We start from the raw sequence: 7,434 nt of genomic DNA, 5'->3' as shown, positions 1-7,434 counted from the left end.
TTTGTAATTAAGTTGCGACTTCGCGCCTCGCTCGACGCGTCGAGACCAGCAGGTCTCGATCACAAAAACATTCTGGAAATTTTCGACGCGTCGAGCCTTCTGGTCCCCGAACTTGTCCAAAATTGCTCCAAACTCATCCTTGAACTTCCCTTACTCATAGAATTGACCTACAATGGTTCAAAAACACTAACAAACACCGTAAAACATTCGAAACAAGTGTGAACCATAATTAAATGATAATAGCAAGGAAAATATGTATTAAATAAGCAAAATTAAAGAACTTAAATACTAAGATGATTCAAAATAACTATAATAACAAGCAAAGATGTGATAACATCACTAATGTTGCATCCACACCTGAGACATCTTCCAAAATGATCACGGTATCTGCTGATAAGTTTGCCAAGTCCTCTCAGTATCAAGAATCTTTAAAACGTTTATCCTTTTCAGTCACTGCTATTGGTGACTCAGGTAACGCAACCACGTGCCTTCTCTCATCCTCATCCAAATGGGTTATAGACTCGGGTGCCACAGATCATATGATAGGTAACTCTAGTATGTTTTCCACGCTTTCTTCCCGTCCACATAGTTCCCCTGTCACCTTAGCATATGGTTCTTCTTCCCATGTTCTTGGGTCCGGTACCATTACGCCAATGCTCACGCTCCCCTTGTCTTCTGTATTGCATCTACCTAACTTTTCGTTCAACTTAATTTCAGTCAGCCAGCTTACCCGTGCTTTAAACTGTTTTGTTACGTTCTTCCATGATTATTGTTTGCTTTAGGATCTTTTGACGAAGAGGGTTATTGGTAAGGGGCGCGAGTCTGGGGGCGTCTACGTTCTTGACACCACGAGGTTGGGGTCTATTGCTTGTTCGGGTGCTGTCACTCCAGTAGAAGCTCATTGTCGTTTGGGGCATCCTTCCCTTCCCTTATTGAAGAAATTGTGTCCGCAGTTTTCAAGTTTGTTTTCTTTACATTGTGAGTTGTGTCAGTTGTCCAAGCACCATCGTGTGCCTTTGAGTCCTAGAGTTTACAAACGAGCAACTGCTCCTTTTGAGTTAGTACATTCTGATATTTGGGGTCTGTGTTATGTGACCTCTAAACTTGGGTTTAAGTATTTTGTTACGTTTGTTGATGATTTTTCTCGAATGACATGGTTATATCTAGTGAAGTCTCGTTCTGAACTATTTGATGTGTTTTGTGGATTCTGCGTTGAAATTGAGACCAATTTGGTATTCCTGTCAAAATTTTACGCAGTGACAATGCTAAAGAATATTTTTCGTACCCCTTTGTCTCTTATATGCCTAAGAAAGGAATGTTACATCAGTCATCTTGTGTAGACACACCTGCCCAGAATGGGGTCACTGAGCGCAAAAATCGACATATGTTTGAAACTACAAGGGCCTTGATGTTTCAAATGGGGGTTCCCAAGCAGTTTTGGGCTGATGTTGTTTCCACAGCCTATTTTTTGATCAATCGCATGCCCTCTGCGGTTTTGGATGGGAAAACACCTTTCCATACTCTGTATCCTTCAAAGCCTTTGTCCATATTGACCCGCATATATTTGGCTGCGTATGCTTTGTTCGGGATGTCTGTCCCCATGTCACCAAGTTAGATCCCAAATCTTTGAAGTGCATATTTCTTGGTTATTCTCGTGTGCAAAAGGGGTATAGGTGTTACTCTCTTGAGCTTGGTAGGTACCTTGTTTCCATTGATGTTGCATTTCATGAGGATATCCCTTTATTTCCTTCATCTCCAGATGTTGTTCGTCAAGGGGAGGAGGATGATATCTTGATGTATACGGTCACGTCTTCTGTTCCTATCTCTGTTCCTACCCATCCTGTCTTACAAGTGTATTCTCGTCGACCTCGGCCTGACGCACCCGTTCTGGCACCGCCTCCCGCTTCCCTTCCGAACTCGGTACCAGCTCAATGCTCTGACACCACCTCTGTGTCATCTTATCCAGTCTTAGCTGATGAGCATTCGATTTCTCTCTAGAAAGGTAAACATAGTTGTACTTATCCTATTTCCTCTTTTGCATCATATGATAGGGTGTCACATGTCTCGTGTTCTTTCATTGCTTCCCTTGATTCTATTTCAATTCCAAAAACTGTTAAAGACGCTTTGTCCCATCCTAGGCGATGAAATGCCATGATTGAGGAGATGAATGCTTTGGATCACAATGGTACTTGGGAGTTGGTCACTATGCCTGCAAGTAGGGGTGAGTAAAAAAACCGGACCAACCGAAAAATCGATGACCGATAACCGAACTGACCGAAAATTTCGGTTATCGGTTATTACCTATAAAAAAATCGGTCATTTCAGTTTTTCGGTCGGCTATTGGTTTTGGGCAAAAAATAAAATAACCGACTGAAAAACCAAGGAAGAAGCCCACGACTAAATCTGTTTTATATTAGCCCAATAATATTTAAAGTATAAAATATTAAAATAAACACGTTAGTAGTGTGTAGTGTGTACAACTGTAAAGAAGTAAAGGAGATAAGCCCTTAGCCCTAAATCCCTTATTCATTTTTAGACATCACTTTAACACTCTTCAGTCTTCACTTCTCGGCTCTCGCCTTTACTTGTGACTCTGCAGCCGTTGCTACCTGCGACTGCGAGGCTGCGACGTTGCCGTTCACTTCTCGCCATGAGTCTCATTAAGAAGAAGCTTCGCCTTCAGTCTGGTCGATCTGCAACAAGTCGGTCGAGTCTTGTTCCTTCAAATGATAGTGTAAGTTCTCTACTTCTCTCAATCTCCATATACCATAGCCCATAGCTCAGGTAGTGTTCTGGTTCTACCATTCTAGGGACTAGGGTTATGAAATAATTTTATGTGAATGCATTTAACAATTTGGGGCTGAAATCATTTTATTCTGTATCAGAATGTATTAATTACAAAATATATGTGTTAATAATTTAATATGTATGCAGTAATGCTAATATGGATATGCATGTATCTAAAATTAATAATTTAATATATATGTTAATATAATAATATGTATGTAGTAATTTTATATTTGTGTTTATTTTATGCAGTATGCGTGTATGTGTATGATGTATCTATAATCTAGTAATCTAGAGATGCAGTAATCTAGTATGAACTAATTGGAAATATAAAATTACAAATTTGTAAATATAAAATCTAGTATTAACTTATAGATTGATTTAAATTAATTTACATCTAGTATGAAGTATGAACCAAGTGGAATATCAAATATGTGTTCAAAATTTACAGATTTGAATAACAAATTTTATTTTTATTTTTGCTTTTACTAGGTATCAGCAGAATCAACAGATTCAGACTCAATTGTGAAAGGAAAAGGGACAAGGGCAAAAGCACACGCTGCTAGTACAACTGGTGGAACAACTACAAGTACTGGGTTGAAATGAGTAAATCGAAAGCTAAACGACCAAGTTCGGAGGTATGAGATCACTTCCATAAGTTCATTAATGAGAGTGGTGATAAGAAAGCTAGGTGCAATTATTGTGAAAGAGAGCTTTTTGCAGACACTAAAATGAATGGGACTAGTTCATTGAAAGCTCATGTAAAAAGTTGTTCTAAATTCCGACGTAGTAGTTCTGATCCCGCACAAACTGAATTAATGGGAGAGTTCAATAAGTTTTGGGAAATATAGTGCAGAAGCTCTTAGGAGGGCTATAGCTGAAGTGATTATTGAAGATGAATTGCTCTTCAAGTTTGTGGAAGCAAAGGGATTTAGAAAATGTATGCTTATTGCTTGTCCTAGATTTAAAATGCCCTCTCGTTGGACTATTGCTAGGGATTGCTATGATATTTACTTGGATGAGAAGAAAAATTTGAATACTTTATTGCATTCTCATTCTTTTAGAGTGTCACTCACCACAGATACTTGTACATCATTGCAAAGGGTAAATTACATGTGTCTTACATGTCATTTCATTGATAATAATTGGAAATTGCATAAAAGGATAATTAACTTTTGTCCAATTACAAGTCATAAGGGTGAGGATGTGGGTAAAGCAATTGAAAAGTGTTTGCGTGATTGGGGCATTGATAATGTTTTCACCATTACGGTTGATAATGCTAGTTCTAATGATGTTGCCGTAGGGTACTTAAGAAGAAAGTTGAATAATTTGGGTACTAGTATCCTACAAGGGAAATATCTTCATATGAGATGCATTGCACATATCATTAACATTATTGTCAGTGATGGGATGAAGGATATGAATGATTCAATTGCTAAAGTTAGGGGAGCTGTAAGGTATGTGAGGCAATCACCATCTAGATTGCACAAATTTAAAGAATGTGTTGAGATGAAAAAGATCCGATCTAAAGCTTTGTTGAGATTAGATGTGCCACTTACCTTATGTTAGATTCAGCTCAAAAGTTTGAGAGGGAATTTGAGAGATTTAAAGAAGTTGACCGTAATTATAGACATGACCTCTTATTTGGTGATGGTGTTCTAAATAGTGATGATTGGAAAAGTGTTGGGAGATTAAGCATGTTCTTGCAACATTTCTATGATCTTACTGTGAAGATTTCTGGTTCTTTGTATATCACTGCCAATGTTTATCTTGATGAAGTTTGTGATGTTTACTCTACTTTACGTGATTGGTTGAAAAATCCTGATTCTGAGTTTAGTGCAATGACTAAAAGAATGGTTGAAAAGTATGACAAGTATTGGGGGAATGTGGAGAAAATGAATATGTTGCTTTACATTGCATGTGTACTTGATCCTAGATACAAATATACTTTTGTTGATTTTTGTTTTAAAAAGATGTATCCTGTGGATCAATTGAAAGATCAAGCTTCTGTGTTGTCTGCTAAAGTTAGAAGTGCAATGGTTGAGTTATTGGAAGAATACAGAAAATAGTGCAAGCACTCATTTGTACTCAAGATTGGATAAGACAAGGAACACGTGAGGTCCGTGAGGATGACATGGAGAATGAACTTGTTGAAATGGATAAGTTTGACCTCGGTATGTTTTACTTTATATTTGTATTTATTTTATAGTTCATATTTCATAAATCATAATATGCTATGTTTTATGATTTAACCTTATTGTAATTTGTGATGTGTTTTTAGATTTGACAAAGCTTAGTTTGGATGCTGTGATCGACTCATAAGAATTAAGAAGTCCAAATCAATTGAAGAAATAGGTAAAATATAATTTTATTAGTGTTTTAAATTTTGCTTTGTTTACGTATTGACACTTTGACAGTGAGCAGTGAGCACTATTATGATAGTGAACAACTGAGCACTATAGAATATTAGAATTTTGCTTTGTTTAGATTTTGCTACATTTTATTAGTTATTAATGTTTGAAATTATGCACTTTGGCAGTGAGCAGTGAGCACTATGGTCTATGGAAGTCTGAAACTTGGCACATTGAAGAAATTGGAGCATTACTCTACTTTACAGTGGCAGTGAGCTATTTGGAGGAATTGGAGCATTACATAATTTACTTTTATTTTGGCATTGAGATCATTTGGAGACTTGGGGTTGTAATTTTAATTGCTTATTAAGTATTATATTCTAATTTGTACTTTTAAGTTTTAATATTGTGTTTGGACTTTGGATTGTGGACAACTGGACATTGCAACTTTAGACATTTGATTTTGAAATTTTCATGTGATGGATTGTTTTAACTAGTAATTTATTTTTAGTGGTTAAATTTTTGTTTTAGACTAATTTTTTAAAGAAATTTCAGCCCGTTAGGTAATTAAGCTCGGTTAAAAATAACCGACCAAAATTATCGGTTTTCGGTCGGTTCGGTTATGAGATGTGTGTCAGTTATTTCGGTCGGTTATGCGAAGGGTGTAGACTTTTCAGTTATTTCGGTTATTAACCGATAACCGACCGATGCTCACCCCTACTTGTAGGTAAAAGACATATTGGTTGTAAATGGGTAAAAGACATATTGGTCTGTAGCTCGATTGAAAACTCGTCTTGTGGCTAAGGGATATGCCCAAACTTATGGAGTTGATTATTCTGACACTTTTTCTCCTGTGGCCAAGCTTACTTCTGTCAGGTTACTCATCTCAATGGTTGCCATTCATGATTGGCCTTTGCATCAGTTTGATATCAAGAATGCCTTTTTGCATGGGGATTTTCATGAAGAGGTGTACATGGAGCAACCTCATAGGTTTGTTGCTCAGGGGGAGTCCGGGAAAGTATGTCGTCTTCGGCGATCATTGTATGGGTTGAAACAAAGTCCACGTGCATGGTTTGAAAAATTTAGTCAAGTTGTTGAGAATTTTGGGATGGTGGCAGGTAAATCGGATCATTCCATGTTTTACAAGTGGTCCAAGACAGGCATCATCTGGTTGGTGGTCTATGTAGATGACATTGTCATTACAAGGAGTGACACCGAAGGGATTTTGTCTCTCAAGTCATTTCTTCACAATCAATTCCAAACAAAAGATTTGGGACCACTAAAGTATTTTCTAGGTATCGAAGTTATGAGGAACAAAACAGGTATATTACTATCTCAACGAAAATATGTTATTGACTTACTTTCTGAAACGGGAAAACTAGGTACTAAACCATGCAATCCTCCCATGATACCTAACTTGCAATTGTCAAAGGAGGGGGAGTTGTTTGAAGATCCTGAGAGGTATATGAGATTGGTTGGGAAGTTAAACTACTTGACCGTAACTCGTCCAGATATTGCATACCCAGTTAGTGTTTTGAGTCAGTACATGGTATCTCCAACTATTAATCACTGGGCAGTTGTAGAGCACATCTTGAGTTACTTAAAGGGAGCCCCGGGACAGGGAATCTTGTATAAGAATCATGGTCACACTCGGATTGAGTGTTTTACTGATGCAGATTGGGCAGGTTCCAAAGAAGATCGTAGATCAACAACTAGATATTGTGTTTTCTTTGGAGGTAATCTGGTTTCCGGGAAGAGTAAGAAGCAGAATGTAGTCTCTCGTTCGAGTGTAGAGTCTAAATATAGAGCTATGGCACAATCAACGAGTGAAGTGATGTGGATACACAATCTTTTTTATGAGTTTGGTTTCAAAGCTCCAATTCCTGCAAAGCTATAGTGTGATAACCAAGCTGCTCTTCATATTGCATCAAACCCGGGGTTCCATGAACGAACTAAGCACATAGAGATTGACTGCCATTTTGTACGTGAGAAGATACAACAAGGGTTAATCTCCACAGGATTTATGAATACAAGAGAACAACTCGGGGACCTATTCACGAAGGCCCTTACTAGAACCCGAGTTAGTTATTTGTGTAACAAGTTGGGCATGATCAATATCTTTGCTCCAACTTGAGGGGGAGTGTTATAAAATATTCTATGAGATTAAGTATCCTACATATTAGGAAACTGAAGATTAGGGTTTCTGGTTTATGGAAACTGATTACCATATCAGTTGATCCCTAGCTTGTATTTAAAGTGTGGTGGACTAACCCTAAGGAGACGGAGAAATAGAGTT

The 7,434-nt window shown here is 37.6% G+C and overlaps 1 long non-coding RNA gene across 1 annotated transcript; it reads left to right on the top strand.

Moving 5' to 3' along the window:
- The first annotated feature begins 343 nt into the window (after window positions 1-343).
- LOC109179911 lies at window positions 344-1,196 on the top strand. The gene is made up of 2 exons (XR_002054009.1): window positions 344-546; window positions 783-1,196. It is a non-coding gene; the product is annotated as an uncharacterized LOC109179911 (long non-coding RNA).
- The last annotated feature ends 6,238 nt before the right edge of the window (window positions 1,197-7,434 follow it).

This window comes from Ipomoea nil, unplaced genomic scaffold (assembly GCF_001879475.1).
Source record: "Ipomoea nil cultivar Tokyo-kokei standard unplaced genomic scaffold, Asagao_1.1 scaffold0980, whole genome shotgun sequence".
NCBI lineage: Eukaryota > Viridiplantae > Streptophyta > Magnoliopsida > Solanales > Convolvulaceae > Ipomoea > Ipomoea nil.
This window is presented reverse-complemented; position numbering and strand designations above follow the sequence as displayed.